Below are 22010 nucleotides of genomic sequence, written 5' to 3'. Positions count from 1 at the left end.
TCTTAGGAGAGTCTGGCCAATAACCATTTTAAAACCTTCACCTATTTGTGGAAGGGTAACTCTTGTTTCCATATCTATCGTTCATCTTTCTGTGTGCAAGTATTTTATGCTAGCTGTTTTGCTACCCCATTAGATATCCTGCCACCCCAAAATTTGGTCATTTTAATTTACCGTATTGACATAACTTTAGATGGACTTCACCCGGAAATCCAACTGCAGAGGGTTCACAGTTCAAGTTAGACAAATGCAGATTACTATCTGCCAAAGTTTATAAAAACAAGTTAGGATATCTACAGTAGTAGAAATTAAATATTCGGTTTAAGCCAACAGATATACCAAGGCTTTAGCAATTCATTGCAAAAATAATCTAGTGTCTGTGTCAACCTAATAATAAAAATGTTAGTGGTGTTTGTAAAGTGACTTATTGTAAATAAATATTAATGTATTTTCATAGTCTGCAGTCTATAATTACACTGATCTTGTTGTGTTGTTCAAAGAATTTCCTGCATAGGCAAAAGAATTAGGGAATAATTAATTAGTCAGTTAAATTATTTTTATAAATTTGTTTGGTATTGGAGGCACTGTGGTTCATTGATCGATTCAAAAATCGGTTTAGCTGACTAAATTATTCGTTCAGACATTCCCTGACGTACTAAAAAAATGCTCACAGACTGTGTGACTAGAACTGATCAAGGAAGGAGAGCGCTTTATACAATGAGGCTCCGACTGGCCACAATCATGTGTTACTTCCTTAGATCAGAGGGAATATGTTTAATCTATCTTAAGATATAAAATGTTAGTCATAGGGAGATCAGACCAATTGCTTCTGATGGTGAAAATTATAGGCTACATGTTGATACAAAATAGTATGTCCTGGCCTTAAAGAACAGCCCAGGGACTGTCTAAGCAATTTTAAGGGCTCTGTTTATGACAACCATGTTGTGCTTGAACTCATTGCGATCTGGATGACAAGCTATTGTTCGAAATGGAAGAAGGAGTGGAGAATGCCAGTGGGAGACCTCTAAAAAGGAGATAAGTGACGCCTCTGTGCAATATCATTCCACAGAGCAGAGAAGTGTAACATAATTTTTTATTAAAACATAGCCTTTAACATCACTTTAAATGGATTTTAAATGCAACTAGTAAATAAGCGGTGGATCGGTGAGAGGTGTCAGGAAAGTGTTTAGAGGGTGAACAGTTAGTGGAGAGTTTATTACCTTACTGCAGGGAATGCATTAAAGTAATAAATGTTTAGAGGTTTAGTGATATTTTTATAAAAATATAACTGCATTTATTGGTATTTTTTGATATCTGTCTAAATTTGCTCATTAAGCCCAATCATTATTAAATGCCTAAATGTCAGCTCATAGAAAAGGACTTTTTTTTTAAGAGGTTAGCCTTTCCTGTTTAGCTGGAAAAATGTTTTACCCAAATTCCATAAACTGGCTGTGCAATATGACAAATCCTTTTGGCAGGCAAAAAGCTACCATATATGTATTTTAGCTCTGTATTAAAGCGGTAGTTCACCCTGACCCACATGATGTTACCATCGAGACAGGCATTGTAGCGCGAGCTACAGTATGCCTGTCCCGATTTTTTTAACCCCGTACTCACCTCGTAGTCGTCCATCGTAGATTCCGGCTCCCGCGGGGAATGGGCGTGCCTATGGAGAGGGAGGATGATTGACGGCCGGCCCTGGCACGTCACTCTCCCCGAAGACAGCCGGAGTAGGTCTCGGCTCTTCACGGCGCGTGCGCACAGGCTATGCGCACGCGTCGTGAAGACCAAGCCTATTTCGGCTATTTCCGGAGAAGCGTGACGCGCCAGAGCCGGCCGTCAATCATCCTCCGTCTCCAGAGGCACGCCCATTCCCCGGTATCTTCGATGGACGACTACAAGGTGAGTATGGGGGGAAAAAATTCGGGACAGGCATACTGTAGCTCGCGCTACAGTGCCTGATTTAAAGGTAAAAGAAAATTTTTTTTTTTTTTTCCTGTCGATAGGGTGAACCCCCGCTTTAAGATTCTTGCCTGGACATCAGCGTTTAAACTGTTTACCCTGTTGTTATGTGTGGTAAATGTTAAACACAATTAGTACAGTAATTGTACAGTTTATACATTTTTAGCATTTTGCATATATCAACAGCACTAACATCTTCTACAGTGCACTGGAGAATACACAAAACTATTCGCATCAGTCCTTGCCTGTAAAGCACTCTAATCTTCCTGCCAGAGCCATATAAACACAGACAAATGTACTCTTAAGGGACAGTCTAATCAGCAGCCAGTTAACCTTACCTACCAGTCTGTCATAGATTTTGATGGGAATCGGAAGAATACAATTGAAACCTACAGATACTTATAGAGAACAACTCCATGTGACTCCATGTAACTAGCATCCTTTGTGGCAAGTGAACACGATACCCTAGTACTACAAAGCAAGAGTGCTAGCCATGTAGATAGATACTGTGAAGAATATAACGTTTTTCTTGATTATTATTCTAATATATAATCCATGATTTAAGGAATATGATATGAACTTCCACTATACTTCATATAATCATGTTTAATCATTTTAGTACAGCTGGTAATGAATCAATAAAGCCATCAAGTTCAACCCATTCTTCCAAATTGTAATAATCCTGAAACCACCAAAGCAAAATCCCAGTAACATATGGTTGTGACTATTTGTTTATTCTTTCAATAATTTTGGTAAGGTACAAAGAAAACCAAAGTCCAGGCCCCTAGAGCGGATAACCCCCTCCCACCTAACACTTAGCTCAGCTGTAGCAGTCCAAAGAAGAAAGATAGCAAATGAAGAGGGAGCTGTGTCTGTCAATGGACTCAAATAAATAGATTTTACAGTGAGCACAAAAATCCCAATTTCTTAATTGTCCATGGGGGAAAAGCACTCTAAAATAGTTGGGCGGGCACACCAAAAAAGATATAGGTGAACCAGACCAACAAGAAAGAAATCAATAAACCAATCAATAAATCAATAAAAGGGCAATAAACATCTGCTTGCAGAACTTTTTAGCAGAAACTATCTTCAGTGACAAATACACCAAACGTGTAAAACGTTGAGAACATTTAAACAGAAGACTAGGTTGAAGTTTCACAGATTGGAGATCACCAGAAGCATGATGATGAAAATTACTCACAGCTCTAACTACAATGAAGTAAACTTTACCAGAAAAATAAGTGCCTGAGACAGAACACAGCTTGCATTCACACAGCTTGCACATGAAATCTAAGGTGATGGACAGGTCATATGTACGGACTCCATTTTTGTATGACTTTCAAATCTCTTTCGACAGATCATATACTGTTGGACATGTCGGACATGTTGCTTACAAGCAAATAAATGTATATACCTTTAAGAAAGAAGATACTTAATCCCTCATTCAAGGGATTAAAGGACCCAAGCAGTGTTCCAGAGCAGCCTTTCTCAACCAGTGTGCCGCGGCACACTGGTGTGCCATCAGAGGTTCTCAGGTGTGCCGCGGGGTCAGTGGAGAGAAGGCTGTCAGATGAGCCTGCTCTCCTCCCGAACTGTGAGAAGCTTTGTCGGCTTCAATAGTGAAAGTAAAGTGCAGAGGAGTGTGCTGTGCTCTCTGCTTCCCCCTAGAGTGCAGTACCCGGCTGAATGAGGAATCTCATGTGTGTATGCGTGTGTATGCGTGTGTATGCGTGTGTAAGCATGTGTATGTGTGTATGTTACTTTTAATTCTGACCCCCCTACCCCATCCCCCCCCATTCCTGTACCATCAGAATGGCTTTTGTAGGGCTTGTTTGATAGCAGCAAGGATTGCTGCTCCTCTGAAAAGCAATCCATGCACAGATTGATTTTCAGAGGCATTTGACAGGCGGTAAGAGGCATTATGTTGCCTCTTTACCACCTGTTTTAAGCCCGTAAATGCAGCATCACTACACCGCAACCGTTCAATGCACACAGTTGCGGGGTAGTTGCAGTGCAGCCCTATTCACCCTGGGTATACCTCCAGTTGCAGCCACAGCACATGAACACCCTCAGCTGCTGCCTCTGCAGCTAAAGGTGGAGAAGTTGGGGTTGGTAAAACAGCTCAATCATGTGGTTTTACTGCCCCTATGACATGTGAACAAGCCCTTTGTTCACATCTGTGTAGCTGCATGTAGGTACCCGTACCCACAAAATGCAGGGAAACAAGTCCCCAAACTTTTTTATTTAAATTGCACTGCAGCAAAAGCACCCCATGTTTTCCAATGTGTGGGGGTACCATTAAGAATTAATTGTACCCCTAAAGAGCAGAACATTTGTCTGTGTGTCAGGAATGAGCACGATTTTGCGCGTGTTCTGCGACACCGTAATGTGAACCAAGCCTTGGACTGGGGTGCCTCAAGACTGAAAATACTTTTTAAGGGCGCCCCGACTGTAAAAAGGTTGAGAAACACTGTTCCAGAGCATGGAAGAAAGCTGCACCTGAGAAAAAAGTGCTTTAGAGACTGTAACTGCAATTCCCTAGATCAACAGAGAATGCAAAGGATTTGGCCGTTGTTCACAGCACAAGCATGTGTGCATTTGCCAGTTCTTGCTGCAGGAGATATGGCAAGAAGTTCACAATGGTAGTTCAGGCATAAACACTGCCCTGCTGCCACGTAAAAGAGAGAAACACAGCCCAAGGAAGTAAGAGTAGGGTTTTCCCCAGTCTCCAAAATTGTCAATGACCAACAAGTTTGCACTGTAAATAAAAAGGCTCTTTTCCCCAGCAGTGCCCCCTAGCTTTAATGAGGACAAGGTTGGCGGGGAAAGGGACGCGATCTACCGTGGCCGCTATACCAGCGAATCTGAGAAGATTGTCAGGAGGGGGTGGACTCAGCAGCATGCAGAATCTATGTATAAGGCGGGGAGATGGGAGCAACAGAGTACTGACAGAACCATTACCCCGGGTGTGGCCTGCCCCCCTCCATTCCCATAGCAATGTCACTGAATCCAGGGACAAAACCAGGGCCAGTCTTGCTCCGGGGACAGTGTCCTCAGTCTGGTCACCCTAATTTAGTACTGTCGGGCTGTTAACCTTGGCCTGATTTACAGTATATAATCTTATTTTTGTGAGTTGCCCTATGCTCAGGTGATCGTTTGCTTCCTCGCGTTGCTGGGTAGTGTCCCTGGAAATAGTGTGAGAAATGATCATGCCTTGGGTTATGAATATTCATCCTGGCCAATCACTAGAAGGTTTATGGTCAGTGTTGCATGTTGGGGGAGAGTATAACTATTTGGGGAAGCCTTTCGGCTTCTGGGGCTCTTCTCTGGAAGGGGGGGGGGTAGTTGATATACTGTCTATCTGAGCCTCCCAGACCTGATGCCTGGGCAAGACTATGAGAGCCCCAGTGGGCTGGGCACAAGCCTCTACCAGTAGACACTGCAGGAAGTCTGAACTTCCAACCCTACAAGAATTGTCAATCTCGGCCTAAAGGCACAATAAAACCAGTCCAAGGCTAAATCATTTTTTTCCTCTCTGTTTGTGGTTGTTGTGGATGGATCCTTTTTGAAGTTGCTGGCTATCCCATACACCCTATTTCTCCTCCTCAGAGCTGTTCAAATAAATGTATCACCCAGCAAAGATTAGGGAGTGTGGACCCATTAGTTGAATATTATTACTATTCAAGTTTTCAGGTTTTGATACAAAGGCAAGGTAGTATAATCAGAAACAAAAATCAAAGATGTACCTTGAGGAATACCTATAATGCCACCAAAAAAGGCTATATGAATGCAAGTAGGACATCATATGGTGGAGAGCATGTAAAGCCAACATTGCAGTACATAAAATAAGCAAGTGGTAAACCTATAATAAAACTAAGACATTGAGATATGGTGAAGAGGAAGGGAAAGGGGAGAAAAGTTCTGAGAAAACAGATTGGGACCATCTTCAGCTCGCAACATCTCCATTGTCATTTTGTTGTTCGGTTTCCGGGCCCATTTTAACAGACTAGGAGGGGAGGTGGTTTTCCAGTAACATAAAATAGCATCCTGCGCTGCCAACAAACAGTGCCTAAGAAGGGATACAGAAGGGTAACTGTCCGGGATGCCTATATGTCTGAAATAAACATCGATTTTATATGAGGTGAAGCAGTCCCACCAGATGTGTAAGGGGGAACCCTTGTCTTGCTTGCATTTCCAATATTAATTAGAAGAGATGGGGTACATGCGATGTAGGTCCACCAGGGTCTGGTACCATAGGGACAGAATCTCATAGTTGGAGGTCCATAATTGATTGCTGCTGGATAGTTGGTGAGGGCTGTGAGGCAACTAAGGAACTTCTACCTCTAGATAGGTTAGATAGGCTAGGAGGGACCCAAACCAACCATTAGCTCCTTCATCTAATTAAGATTACTTTACCCCCTTAAAAAAAATGAATACAATGGGGGTTATTTACGAAAGGCAAATCCACTTTGCACTACAACTGCAAACTACAAGTGCAAAGTGCTTGGAAGTGCAGTCGCTGTAAATCTGAGTGGTAGATCTGAAATGAGGGGAAGCTTTGCTGATTTTATCATCCAATCATGTGCAAGTTAAAATGCTGTTTTTTTATTTTCCTTGCATGTCCCCCTCGGATCTACAGCGACTGCACTTCCAAGTGCACTTTGCACTTGTAGTTTGCACTTGTAGTGCAAAGTGGATTTGCCTTTCGTAAATAACCCCCATTGTCTGTTTATGACTGACTTACATATGTTTACTCTATGTGCACAATGCTTTACACCTGGCCACTGCCTATTCACCTTGCATATATGTTTTATTTTCTTGCAGCCAAAAGTGTCAAATGATGTTCTCATCTTTCTGGACCAAAATGTATGAGTGTAATATATGTCACTGCACTGGGAAGACTTTCACTACTATATTATACACATGACAATCGTTCAATCCTGCCAAACAATGTCATTCTATGAACTACCTCTATCCTGGGTAAACACCTCTGTATGAATTCACCAGGACATTGTGCATTCACAGTGATTGTGTAGCAGTCCTATGTCTCTCTCAGACAAATTTTGTAGCTGCTGGTGTGTGCTGTTGTCGGCTTGTTTTTTGTAAATGAGAGCATGCTCCCCAGCTGCTATCACTCATGCAACGCAAGTCACCAGCTACTACTGTAGTCTTCTCTTAAGGACTATTTGGTGGCTGCAAGAGGTTGCAGGCTGCATAACAAGGTGGGCTGCAGATTTTCTGTTTGCAGCGCTCAGAGAAGGGGGATAACTGTGCAGGCTCCATCTGCTCTGTTTCTCCACCACACCCTTCCCTTTGTGCTGCCAGCTAGAATTCTGTCTACTTTGTCCAGTGTTTTCAGATAGCAGTGGATGGTGGCAGGAGCTAGCTAGTTCCAGTCGGAGCTTACACAGGGCTGGGCCAATCACATGTTCCTTCTTTACCCAGAAGTAACAGGTATTGCCATTACCCTCAGAGACTGTATAGATCAGTGGGTAGTAATGCATGAGGTGTGGGCTTTAAAATAAACATATTGCTTTCCCCTGCAATGGCGAAACACAGCTTGCTTTAACTGCTGGCACTTACAATAACCTTTAATCTTACCCTAAGGCTCCATTCACTCAAATAAGTTTTTTCATGCTTCTTGCTTTTTACAGAAACGCAGGACATTATTTTCCTATTGAACAAATCCACATCAGTGCATTTTTGTGCCTCTGCATTTTTAGAAAGGTTCAGGGAATTTTTTCCCACAGCATGCAGTGTTTTGCATGTAATAGACTTTAATGGATCCGCATCCAAAATACAAGTACTGCGGTTTTAGCGCGATTTTGCCTCATTTTGAGTTTTGCGATTTGTGTTTTTTTGGGGGAGGCTTTCGGGCTCTGTTTGCTAAGGAGTGGGCCGGGAAGCGGGCCGCTGCATCCCTAACAATCAATGAGTCATCGGCTGTCAGCGATGTTCCCCGCTGACAGCTGAGTGTAAAAAATAGATTTTCTGGCTAAAAAAAATCACGAAAAAACTGTGTGGGGTCCCCCTCAAAGCCATACCAGAAAGGGTCTTGTATGGGTTTCGAGGGGACACCCCCATGCCAACATTTTTAAAAAAATGGCGTGGGGTCCCCCCCATAATCCATACCAGACACTTACCCGAGCATGCAGCCCATCAGGTCAGGAAAGGGAGAGGACGAGCGAGTGCCCTCCCCCTCCTGAACCATACAAACCATACCTCAACCATACTGAAGGGCCTGGTATGGACCTGTGGGGGGACCCCATGCAATTTTTTTCTTTTTTTTTTCTTGAAAGCTGATGACTTATCGATTGTTAAGGATCTGGCAGCTGGCTCCTCGGTCGGCTTCTTAGCAACCAGCTATATACAGTGAATGTAAAAAAAAGCACAAATCACAGCAAAATCATGGTTAAATTGCGGTAAAGACGTGGTTTAAAAAATTTAAAAAGCGCAGTAAAAAGCACTGCAAAAACTCTCAAAAGCAACATGCATAGATGTGAATCAAGCCTAATGCTTAACCTGCAGTCTGAAATGACCCCTAAACTTGCAGCCAGTTACACACATCCAGTCAGCCTAAATGTTTTAAAGAACAACATGAATAAAGCATAAAGACATTATGAACTCCACAAGTTATTGAGCTATGTGATGTTTCTTTACATCAGATCCCATCATCCGTATTTACTGTAAAATGTGCACTTGGATAGTATTAACCTCAGGACTTTGTATAAAATCCCGGTCCTTCTGAAAAAGAACATCACATAGGAAAGAATGCATTCAGTTTTTTTATTCCCTGCCCAGCCTTTACTACATATTTCCTATAGCTCCTACACACCACAAAGGAAACAGCAGCCTTTTTATGCACCAAGGTACCTGCAGGCTATACAAGCTAAAAGCTGCCCAGTGTATGCAAGATGCTATTAATTATGATTAAAGTTCCTTGTCCAGCCTTAGTTAATTGTGATACTGACGCAGATTACGTCGCTCATTTTCTTTCCACCATGAAGAACAATTATTCTTTTTTCTTTTTATACTGTACATTACATGCTGAGCTAGGGATATTTCCCCGGTTTGAATACACAGTTTCCTCTGTATAACTTCACAGTCTCCCTGTCACTGCCAGACTCCTGGTGAACACCTCCTCCAATGTCCTTGCCAAAGCGGCCCGAGACTCCTTCCAGAGCACGTGGCAACCAGAATAGGAGCAGGACACTGGGACAAACAACCCAACCTTTTATATCATCACATCACATTTCCATTCAGTCTGCCCAAACATTAGGCTTTTCTTTCTTTTCTTTATCCTTTCCTCTACTTTCTTCTGTATTTAAACTCTTGCTAATTAGTTTCGGACCATAAAATTACACTTTTTTTTTTCATTCCTTGAAAGTGTTAATGTCTTACTATTTGCACTGTAAGAAATCACGTTGCAAACAGTCAGCATGGGAAACACAAAATAGGCACTGTATTCAGATTAGGGTAAAAGGTGGTATAAGCTGCTTTATAAGGGATCAGCTGGGCTCACTGTAACTATAGTTCCCTTTTCCTGTCTGAGCTGTCAGCACAGTTACCCTCGATATGAATGTAAATAAATAAAAGTAACAGGGCCATATTAACTTCTTCATACCACCGTAAAGTACTGTATATATACTGTATGTAGCAGCATCCATGGGTGTCTGGGTTTGTGTGCTGAGAGCATGCTCGCTGTGCACTCCCAGCACACTGACTGCTCCCTGTTTGTTATGGGGAGCCAATGGGATGGGCTTCTGATCATGTGATTGCTCTGAGAACCAATCACAGTGATAATCTTATTGGTACACTTCCTCTACCACCCAGCATTAAGACCCATTAAAAAGGGCAAATGTTGTATAATTTCTTAATGTACTTAATGGATATCTAAATGCAATGTTTTGAAGGGTTAGAATCACAATTAACTTTTTAATACTTTCTGTGTCCCCATTAGGACTATTCAATTTTCTATTTGCTTTACTGTATACTGTCGCTGGGAAAGAAAGTGAGGGGAAATCCAAAATCTTGAGTTTCCGCCAGAACAGAAATAGAGGGGAAGTTTTCAAAATTGGGGCACTGGTTTATGCAGGAACTGTCTAGGGCAGGGGTCTTCAAACTTTCTAAGCAAAGGGCCAGTTTACTGTCCTTCAGAGTTTACGAGGGCTGGACAGTGGTCAGTGGAAGTCGAAAAGGTCCAGACGTCGGTGGAAAAAATGAACACCCCGTTGTTTGTTTTAGTGGGAGTAATTGTCCCCCGTCATTGGGTCCTATTGTTGGTGTCATCACTGATGTCATTTTGCCCCATTGTGTCATTGAGAGGAATTGTCCCCTATCATTGTTGTCATTGTAAGGACTTGTGCCCCATTTTTTGTGTCATTATGAGGATTTGTGTCCCATCATTGGTGTCATTGGCCCCCATTGTTGGTGTCAGTAGGAGAAATGATGCCCCATGGTTGGTGTAAATGAGAGAAACTGTGCCCCATTGTTAGTGTCAGTAGGAGAAATGATGCCACGTTGTTGGTATCAGTGGATGAAATAGTGCCCCAAGGGCCAGATAAAAGCAAGCAAAGGGCCGCAGTTTGGAGACCACTGGTCTAGGGGAGGACTTACCTCACTTTGAATAGATTTATTTTCACTTCCTGTTCTTTTTGAATTACAGAAAGAAAAGGTAAATCTCTCCAAAGGGACACAAATGACACAACAAACCAACAGGGGTTTTAACTGTTCCTTACTCTATGCAAAATTGACAAAAACAAACATTTTGACATTAGAAATACATTAATACATCATAACAGTGGAAATGTTTGAAGAATTCTAAGCCATAAACCACAATGTTACATAGCAGTACCTTACATTCCTTACAATGTACAGAAAGCACAGCAAACTCTGACGTAGTCCTGCTACTACTATATAGTGTAATTGGATATGTTATCATTTTGGTGCCATCAGGGGTACTATTTAAACATTTGAAGTGTACTTCAAAATAGGAAGAAACCATGTGCCACAGGGAAGTTGGTATATACCATGGGGGTCTGACACCAACACAAGAATGGCTGATAAATGCATCTCAGGAACAAGTAAAGGTATTCATTTTATATATTTGGGGTTAGCCTAAGTTTTTTTTAAAGGTGCCCTGTCATATAAAGATGTATTGGGCAGCACAGACTTTCTCCCATTTATATTAAGCTGCCCCATACTTCGAAATCTGTGGTAAAACTCACAAACTTAAACGAATATAAGGCCGGGGGAAATATAATTGACATGCTCATATTTGAATATGGAAAAATACAAAAATGTATATTTGAACTGTAAATTCAAAAATGCATTAATACATATACAGGGGCTGCTGTATCAAAAGTGAGCTATAAACAAGGATTCTGAATGATTGTAATGGACAACAAAAAATTGCCAGACTTTGGGAAGCATTTTTCTAAAAGGGTATTTTACATATGTTTTGAGTGTAATTGTTTCTTGTTTGGTATGGCTTACCATCACCTGCCATAGGACATTGTTAGGTCCTGACAAGGGCTGGGGAACACTGGTGTTTAACAATGAACTTGAAGTTGCAAGTCTTGAAAAAAAGGTAAGTCATATCATACAAGCAACCGACAAGCCATGAACTTAAAGGGGATGTAAAGGTTTGTTTTTTATTTTCTAAATAGGTTCCTTTAAGCTAGTGCATTGTTGGTTCACTTACCTTTTCCTTCGATTTCCCTTCTACATGGGTTTTTTCTTTGTTTGAATTTCTCACGTCCTGTTCCTCCTCAGTAAGCTGTTCAGTAAACTGTTCTGGCTGAATAACCTGTTCTGAATAACTAACCAGACAAGCTTACCGAGGAGAAACAGGAAGTGAGAAAATCAGAAAAAGAAAAAAAAAACATTTAGAAGGGAAATCGAAGGAAAAGGTAAGTGAACCAAAAATGCACTAGCTTAAAAGAACCTATTTAGAAAATAAAAACTAACCTTTACAACCCCTTTAAGGTTCATCGACAGTACAAATTCGAAGTGGAGGTGGAAGGCAAAATCTTGAACTCATCCAAATGGTCACAACAATAATTGCATTTATCAGAAGCTTGAAGATACTAATATGTATTGCAGAAGTCTGAAAAATGTGTGACCATATCTGAAGATTATATGAGGAAACCATTGCCATTTTGAAAGGGCTTTTTTGGGGTTAGAATATGTCAGATTAACCATACAGCAGTAATGATCCTAGCACTACATTGTACTTTCTCAGCTGGGAAAACCTCCCGACTTGTACTGATTAATGATTATGCATGTCAGATGATGAAGGGATCTTCCAGAGTCTGATTATTGCCAAATAATAGCTAGACATTTAGGCCCTATAGCTCACAAAAGGTACAAGTGGTACCCCTTATACCTTTTTCTCTCTTATCGCAAATCCATTTTGGCCAAAACATTTTCTTTGTTGTGGATAGAGTAGAGGGGGTTGAAATTTGTTAGAAATTTACCGTTGGGAAGATTTCCCTTTGCTTCCTGTCCTGGAGACACAACAGAAGATGAGAGATGATCTCTACGGAATGAGGCAAATTTCAATTTTAAATAGATGTACCCATTCGGGAATTAACTCAACTCTTGTTCTGGTGACAACTGTGGCATTTTGGCTTTCCCTACTTTTTTTTTTTTTAGCGCTAGACAATGATCACAAGAGCAAATAGAGATTTAGAGTCTCCCTAGTGGGGACAGAGCAATAAAAACTTGACAGAGGTTCATCCCCACTCCATTTAAAACTTAAAAAAAAGCTTTGCCTATAAAGACACTTTATAGAATATATAAAGGGAAATTTGTTCATTTTGAATGACGTATTATAGCATTTTTATCTCTTTTTTTTGCCATCTGTGTGTTTTTGGAAAGACTAACCTTCATATCTTGCTTGTCCCATAGGTACAACCTGGAGTACCTGGATCAACTATGGGTATAGAAGTGGGTATATGGGATTGTATGATATTATTATTGTTGTTATTTTATTTTGTTTTATGGTTGAACTGGATAGACTTGTGTTTTTTTTCAACCTGACTAACTATGTAAGTAAGAGGAAATCTCTATGACATAAGGAAAATCCCCTTTTAGACACTTGTCACTGGAATAAGCATCCCCAATAGAAAATGTACCCTAACTTCCAGTGAAAACTTAAAACTCTGGATTGTATCTTACTTTGAGTCCTAGTCACCAGAACACAAGGTGAATTTCCTTAGTGGGGACATAGAAATAAAAGAAAACAATGTGACAGGTGTTCTAGTCCTTTCTCATTCTATCCAAAGCTAATAAAAAGATTGTCCTTCAGATACACTTTATCTAACCCCTACTTTCCTCATACCATACTACTAAAAAAACAAAACACAGCAAATTCAATATACTGTGCAAAATTGCATTTACATTTTTTTAAATTTGTTAGATATAGATAAACAGTATATAAGGCTAGAAGCTTAGGAGGAATTCAATAAAGCAATCATTCACTTTTCTAGCATTATTTCCGCATAAAACAAAGGTCCTGCATCAAATTCACCTTAGCATTGAGACAGTTTAGTTCAGCCATATGTGCCACAAATTCAGGTGGTTCTTATTTGTGCCACTTTTAGAATGTACCACTATGTCTGTGACAAATTCTAATTCTAGCATACAGAGAGATGCCAGTGCTGAGTGTGGGGTATTTTGTGCCGGGAAAGTTGTTATGAATATGACAGATTATCTCACAGCACTTTTTGGTTGCTATGAAGCCAGCAACCGCCAGCATTATAGCAGCCAATGACTCATCTTTAGCCCTATTGAGCTTTTAGCTGGGTGTTCCCCCAGCCAACAGCTAAAGATAAATATAGGGCAGGGCTTCTGGCTGATGTCAATAACCAGGCATTGCAATGGCCATATTTGGAAAATGATGTCAGCCAACATCTCGCCCTTTCCCTTTTACTTTCAGCTGTAGGGTGGGGAATCTCCTGGTCGACATGGGGCCATGAATCAGTCACCTGTTGCTAGGACTTTGTTGCCTGCCTCATCAGCAGTGTCCTAGCTAGCAAATGAATGAACATTGAGGAAAGCGTGTCCGCAGTATGGACATTCTAGGCCTAGTTCTACCCCTTCTATATGACAAATCCATCTACTTGTTTTTGACAAGTATATTAATCTGTCTTCCGCACCAAAATTTGTTGTGGTGGAGGAGTGATGGAATCCAAAGAGTGTCTATAACACTGATTTCTAATTAGTAAACCTGAACTAAAATTGTGAAGATATCCAAGCTGGACAAGAATATGCACAAGTCAAGTACTGCTTGCCCATCTCTATTATACAATGAACAAGGTTCCTGTCGCCAAATATTAATGTTAAAAAGGGAACCCCAAACTACGGCCCTCCCGCTGTTTCGGAACTACACACCCTAGGAGGCATTGTTAATCTCTAACATTCACAGACATGACAAGACATGATGGGAATTTAGTTTCTGAACAACTGGAGGGCCATAGTTTGAAGACCCATGTACTATAAGGACAAAGAACTTTTCAGTTTTTAATATGCTAAAACAGGGCCTATTGTGTTTTGGACACCAGGATATAATCTCTAATTGCTAAAAACTGACATATCTACTTACTTTCTAGTACAGAACATTGGGCATACTATTAGGATTCCACATGGGAGGAACCTTTAGAGATGCAGAGGGAAATCAATAGATTAGCCCTTTAGATTGAAAGTCCATGATGGATTTGTTTTGGTAAGACAGCATGTTAGTAGTTATTAGATATACTGTATATTTTAAATACATGAAATCAGTCTGCAGTTAAGCCCTGTACACACGCTCGGTTTTCTCGGCGGTAAAAAGTCTGCAGAGAAAACCGAGGGGAAAGCCGATAACCCAGCAGGAAAACTGCCATGGAGCTTTGGCCGGGAATCTGGTATATGCTCCATCGGCACTGCCTCTCAGTGTTTCCCATAGGTAAGTAGTAGATCTGGCGGGAAAAAAATGCCAGGAATCCCGACGGCATCAATTTCTCTATTTTCCCGCCGGGATTCCCAGCTGTTTTCCTGATGGGAAAACTGCGAGGAAGCATACGCACGTCCGGTTTTCCCGGCCAAAAGCTCTCCTGGCAGTTTTCCTGCTGGGAAAACCGGTCGTGTGTACGACGCTTTAAAGAGAAAAAAAATGCATAGGTCTTATTATCTTTTATTATCTTTTTGCAATGGTACAAATTATTACATATGGCATACTGCAGTCCTACACACTGTCAGAAAGTCAGTATTTGATTCTACCTTGAAATCTAGAAGAGAATCCTGAAAAGGACACGTCAGGATGGACATCTTAAAAATGCCATTCCTAAGGTAGATGGCCAGAGGTCACCTAAAGTCAGTGACAGTTGCTGGTCTGTCAACTGCCAGAATAGACAAATTTGAAATGGAACAATTATCAGACTTCAGATTGCCTCCGGCGCAGTCTCTTATAAAACCACCATGCAGTATCCTAGTACCCTATATTTTTAAATTGAAGATCATAGAACATATTCTCAAGCGCTATAAAAGCACTCTGTTTATGTCCCAAAACATAGTCTTCAGGCTCACCACCATACAATCTTATATACATTTTATATCATTTTCAGTGTACATTTATACACATAGGCCCGGATTCACATACATTGGCGCATATTTATGCCGGCGTAGCGTATCGAATATACGCTACGCCGACGCAGCGCAGAGAGGCAAGCACAGTATTCACAAAGCACTTGCTCCCACTCGCTCTTAAATCTACGCTGGGTTTCCTCGGCGTAAGCCAGCGCAGGTGGAAGTGGGCGTGAGCCATGCTAATGAGGCGTGACCCCATGCAAATGATGGGCCAAGCATCATAGAAGAACTTAAAACGAACAGCGCATGTGCCGTCCCGTGGACGTATCCCTGTGCGCATGCTCAGAATCACGTCAAAACAACTGCCTAAGATACGTCGAATCACTGCCTACGACGTGAACGTAACCTACGCCTAGCCATATTCACGTACTACGTAAACAACGTAAAATAAGACGGCTTGTGTTCCCTCTTTGCATGACTTGTGCCTCCTATATGGGGAATAACTTTACGCCGGACGTACGACTGCAAACCGCGTATATGATGCGCCGGGCGCAAGTACGTTCGTGAATCGGCGTATCTCCCTCATTTGCATATGTGCATAGAAAATCAATGGGAGCGGCAAATGCGACCAGCGTAAATATGCGCCCACGATACGACGGCGTAGGCAAGTTACGTCGGTCGTAGGAAGCCTATTTTCAGGCGTATCTGGTTTTGTGGGCATGGCACACAGATACGACGGCGCATAGTTACACTTACGCGACGTATCTCGAGATACGTCGGCGTAAGTGCTTTGTGAATCCGGCCCATAATTTTTAATGGCATGCCAGTCTTAGTCCGTAGGGTTCAATATTGGGTTGGCCCACCCTTTGCAGCTATAACAGCTTCAACTATTCTGGGAAGGCTGTCCACAAGGTTTAGGAGTGTGTCTATGGGAATGTTCGATCATTCTTCCAGAAGGGCATTTGCGAGGTCAGGCAGTGATGTTGGACGAGAAGTCCCTAACTTCCAGTGAAAACTTAAAACTTTGGATTTTATCTTACTTTGAGTCCTAGTCACCAGAACACAAAGAAGGTGAATTTTAGATTCACTTTATCTAACCCCTACTTTCCTCATACCATACTACTAAAAAAACAAAACACAGCAAATTCAATATACTGTGCAAAATTGCATTTACATTTTTTAAAATGTGTTAGATATAGATAAACAGTATATAAAGCTAGAAGCTTAGGAGGAATTAGGAGGAATTCAATAAAGCATGCCATGGTGTGTACAACCATCAAACCGAAATCTAGGAGCGGACATGTCCGATGAAAACGGTCCGGGGGACAGTTTTCATCGGACTGTCCGCTCGTCTGTACGGGGCCTAAGACTGGGATGCCATTAAAGTTCATGTACACGTAAAGGCAGGTGTCTCAATACTTTTGACAGTATAGTGTATATCAGTTTTGGGTGGAATGGCATTTTAAAGGCAATACAAGAAAAAAATGTACCATGTGCAGTTTTGCCTAGCAACCATATTTTACTTTTCAATAGCAGTTGGAATAAGTGAGGTTGATGGCTAATTGTTTTTTATGGGTTGGTGCACTATAACTTCTTAAACAAGGTTTTAATGCATTTGATCTGTTGCTAATAGACAGCCCTCAGGATACCTACTCATAATAGTACAAACATCCTGCAAATACAAAGGTATCAGGATATTGTCCTTGGAAGATCTGTTACGCTGACCACACATAATAGAATGTCATTGTACAACCTCCATAAGAGCCTACTTGATTGAATCTAGAATCTAGAATGTAGTGGATTACTTAGGTAAGTCCTCACACATTGTACAATCAGATTGTAACAAAGGTGTCCAGCTTTACACAGACTAAACTCATGCCACCAAATTCTTTCCTAATTCAGTGCCAAAAACACCTAGTTTTCATTAGCCATAGCACTTCTAAAGACTTTATTTCTGCGACAGGCAACTAGGTACAATAAGAACCTTTTACAGTAAAACTTTGGTTTGAGAGTAACTTGGTTTGAGAGCGTTTTGCAAGACAAGCTACATTTTATAATAAATTTTGCCTTGATATACAAGCGATGTCTTGATATAAGAGTAGCGTCATGTCACAACTGAGTATAAAAAAGAAGAGAGGAGCCTCTAAGTGTAGCAATATGGTTACATTTAATGAAGGTACAACATTTAGCAACTTATTGCAACACTTAGAGGTGCCTCTCTTCTCTTTTATACCCTGTAAAAAAAATGCTTTGATATACAAGTGCTTTGGATTACAAGCATGTTTCTGGAAGGAATTGTGCTCGCAAACCAAGGTTTTACTGTACCAGTTTATTAAATGTCAGTACAGAGGGCACCACAATTAACAGTATGTCCAAACAAATAGCAACCAATCAGGTGCCATATGTCAGCAGTTTACCAATCAGGTGTCATTTGTTATCAGTTTACCAATCAGGTGTCATTTATTATCAGTTTACCAATCAGGTGTCATCAATTTAGCACAATGAGATCAAAGAGAGATGATTGCAAACTGGTTGCTATAGGCTGTCATCAATCTATCAGTCAGGTGTCATCTGTCATCAGTTTACTAATCAGGTGTCATCTGTCATCAGTTTACCAATCAGATGTCATCAATTTAGCACAATGAGATCAAAGAGAGATGATTGCAAACTGGTTGCTATAGGTTACGGCAAAGTGCACTTTCCACTTTTGATTTCCCTTGGATTTTGAGGCTCCTCCACTGACCCCCTCCCTACTGTATACAGGTAACTGGCAGAACAGAACAAAAAATGTATAATAAAAATTCATTGCACCTGTTCTGCATTCAGCCTGGTGATTCATCTAGACTTCTATGTGGTCTCAAGATAATATCAAACACACAAGTTTCCAGACAAAACAGGCTGACCCCAGTTACAAATATGTAACCATTTTCTACTCTTTTTATAACCTTCCCCTGAAGCATATTTAAATACGTTGTTCTCTTTTTATTATGTTGTGTCTTTTGCTCTGTGTTTCTCGCATGCAATAAGAAACGTTAGCGGCGTCGCTAGTTTTATTTAATAAAATAAGAATTAGTAACCTATAGCAACCTGTCTGTAAACTCTGACAGTACCCTGAAAGTGGTTGCTATTGGTTACCACACTTCTTTATTGCTCCCTAGTTGTCCCACTGACTGTTAAACACTTCTACTAGGTAAAATGACAAACAAATATAACTAGAGCTTACCGTTGCAATCCCAGCAATCAGTGTGGCATCAGGTTGCTTGTGCTTCTGGTGCCAACAGACAGATGTGATTCTCTCCTCCAGGAACAGCTGGATGTCTGGTCAGCTGCTAGTGGCACCTTGCAGCCTTACAGCAGTCAGCTGAGCCCAGCTCAGCAAAGGAGAAAGTTTTATAACATGTGAATATTCAGGATGAGTACATTCTCTTTAAGACCAAGGGGCGGGAGTGTGTAAGAAGAGAGAAGGGGCAGAGACCAGGAGGTTTGGACTGGATTCCAGCCCCCAGATTACTTTTCACTTTCACAGACCCAAAAGTTTATTTTTTTTCCTCTTCTTGTTATTTCTTTTCAAGAAAAACAAAATCCTGAACGAGGGGTGTGACAAGAAGGAAGGGTGTATGTTCGGAGGGGTGGGTGATATTAAAGTAGGGTGGTTTGGGGTGGGATGAAATGACCTTGCCCAAGGTGTAATGTCAGAAAGCTGGATAAATTTAGATCTGACTTTACATGAGAAAGAAAGCAGTATGATGGAGTCTGCAGTGACTGTTAGGAGAGGGTTAACGTACATGTAAACCTTAACAATAAATGTCTCTTTTGGTCTGTCAAATATATATATACAGTATATACAGTTTCTTACAAAAGTGAGTACACCCCTCACATTTTTGTAAATATCTTTTCATGAAAAAATTACACTTTGCCTTAATGTAAAGTAGTGAGTCTAATGTCTCGTACACACGACCGGTTTTCCCGACAAGAAAACTGCAATTTTTTATATTGGTCGGGAAAACCGGTTGTGTGTATGCTCCATAGCAGTTTTCCCGACGAGAAAAGTGTCTGCAAAAAAATTTGAACCTGCTCTATTTTTTCCTCGTCATGTTTCCCATCAGTCTTTTTCTTATCACGAAAACCGCTCGTGTGTATGCTTTTCCGAGGGGAAAAAAACGTGCATGCTCAGAATCAAGTATGAGACGGGAGTGCTCGTTCTGGTAAAACTAGCGTTCATAATGGAGATAGCAGATCGTCTCTCACCAAACTTCTACTAACATGAGCATCAGCAAAAGCAGCCCAAAGGGTGGCGCCATTTGAATGGAACGTCTCCTTTATAGTGCCGTCGTACGCGTTGGACATCACCGCGATTTGGTCGAGCGTTTTTTTGACTGAACGTGTGTATGCAAGGCAGGCTTGACAAGAATCACGTGGGGAAAAACGTCGAGTTTTGGCATGTCAGGAAAAACCGGTCGTGTGTACAGGGCATAAAGCTTGTATAACAGTGTACATTTTCTGTCTCCTCAAAATAACGCAACACACCATTAATGCCTAAACCCGCTGGCAACAAAAGTGAGTACACCCCTAAGTGAAAATTTCTAAATTGGCTTGTTAGTGTTACAAGGTCTCAGGTGTGAATGGGGAGCAGGTGTGTTATATTTAGTGTTATCGCTCTCACTCTCTCATACTGGTCACTGGAAGTTCAACATGGCACCTCATTGCAAAGAACTCTCTGAGGATCTGAAAAAAAGAATTGTTGCTCTACATAAAGATGACCTAGGCTATAAGAAGATTGCCAAGATCCTGAAACTGAGTTACAGCATGGTGGCCAAGACCATACAGCGGTTTAACAGGACAGGTTCCACTCAGAACAGGCCTCGGCATGGTCAACCAAAGAAGTTGAGTGCACATGCTCAGCGTCACATCCAGAGGTTGTCTTTGTTTTTTTTAGTTTTTTTTGTTTCACAAATGTTGTCTTTGGGAAATAGATGTATGAGTGCTGCCAGCATTGCTGCAGATGTTGAAGGAGGGGGGGGGGGGGGTCAGCCTGTCAGTGCTCAGACCATACGCCACACACTGCCATGGCTGTCGTCCCAGAAGGAAGCTTCTTCTAAAGATGATGAACAAGAAAGCCTGCAAACAGTTTTCTGAAGACAAGCAGACTAGATATGGATTACTGGATCCATGTCCTGTGGTCTGATGAGACCAAAATAAACTTATTTGATTCAGATGGTGTCAAGCATGTGTGGCAGCAACCAGGTGAGGAGTACAAAAATGGTGTCTTGCCTACAGTCAAGCATGGTGGTGGGCGTGTCATGGTCTGGGGCTGCATGAGTGCTGCCAGCACTGAGGGGCTACAGTTCATTGAGGGAACCATAAATACCAACATGTACTGTGACATACTAAAGCAGAGCATGATGATCTACCTTCAGAGACTGGGCCGCAGGGCAGTATTCTAACATGATAATGACCCCAAACACACCTCCAAGATTACCACTGCCTTGCTAAAGAAGCTGAGGGTAAGGGTGATGGACTGGCCAAGCATGTCTCCAGACCTAAACCCTATTGAGCATCTGTGAGGCATCCTCAAACGGAAGGTGGAGGAGCACAAGGTCTCTAACATCCACCAGCTCTGTGATGTCGTCATGGAGGAGTGGAAGAGGACGCCAGTGTCAACCTGTGAATAGTGATGTACAGAACTATTCGCCGGCGAATAGTTCCCGGCGAACATCGCTTGTTCGCATTCGCCGCCGCGGGCGAACATATGCGATGTTCGATCCGCCCCCTATTCGTCATCGAGGACCAAACTTTGACCCTGTACCTCACAGTGAGCAGACATTTTCCAGCCAATCAGCAGCATACCCTCCCTCCCAGACCCTCCCACCTCCTGGACAACATCCATTTTAGAATCATTCGGAACCTGCAGTCTTAGTGAGAGGAGGGACAGTGTAGCTGTTGCTGTTTTAATAGGGAAATCTATAGCTAGGCCAGTGTTTTCAGTGTCCACTCCAGTCCTGAAAGACTCATCTGATCTCTGCTGTAAGGACTAGTATATCAGTCTGCTTTTTTTTTTTCTCTGAAATCTAATTGCAGTTGCCTGCCAGGCAGCGTGTGTGTGTCAGGCTCACAGCGTATACTGTGCCCAGTGCCACTCACCACTCATATATCTGGTGGCACAGTAGATAACATTTAAAAATAATAATAATTTTGGCTGCAATAGAGAATAGTAGTCAATTGTCTGCCAGCGTGTGTCAGGCTCACAGCTTATACTGTACCCAGTGCCACCACCACTCATATATCTGGTGGCACAGTAAATAACATTTAAAAAAACATTTTTTTTTTACTGCAATAGAAAATAGTAGTCAGTTGTCTGCCAGCGTGTGTCAGGCTCACAGTGTATACTGTGCCCAGTGCCACCCATCACTCATATATCTGGTGGCACAGTAGATAACATAAAAAAATAATTATAATTTTGACTGCAATAGAGAATAGTAGTC

The 22010-nt window shown here is 41.6% G+C and overlaps 1 protein-coding gene across 1 annotated transcript in view; it reads right to left on the bottom strand.

Moving 5' to 3' along the window:
- COL8A2 (collagen type VIII alpha 2 chain) overlaps positions 1-18966 on the bottom strand; it is a 215048-nt gene extending 196082 nt beyond the window's left edge. The window contains exon 1 of the mRNA XM_040337324.1: positions 18752-18966. The gene's annotated coding sequence lies outside the window, so the exon portion shown is untranslated. The remainder of the gene's footprint in view (positions 1-18751) is intronic.
- Between the last annotated feature and the right edge of the window lie 3044 nt (positions 18967-22010).

The sequence above is a fragment of the Rana temporaria genome, chromosome 2 (genome assembly GCF_905171775.1).
Source record: "Rana temporaria chromosome 2, aRanTem1.1, whole genome shotgun sequence".
In the NCBI taxonomy this organism is placed as follows: Eukaryota; Metazoa; Chordata; class Amphibia; order Anura; family Ranidae; genus Rana; species Rana temporaria.
This window is presented reverse-complemented; position numbering and strand designations above follow the sequence as displayed.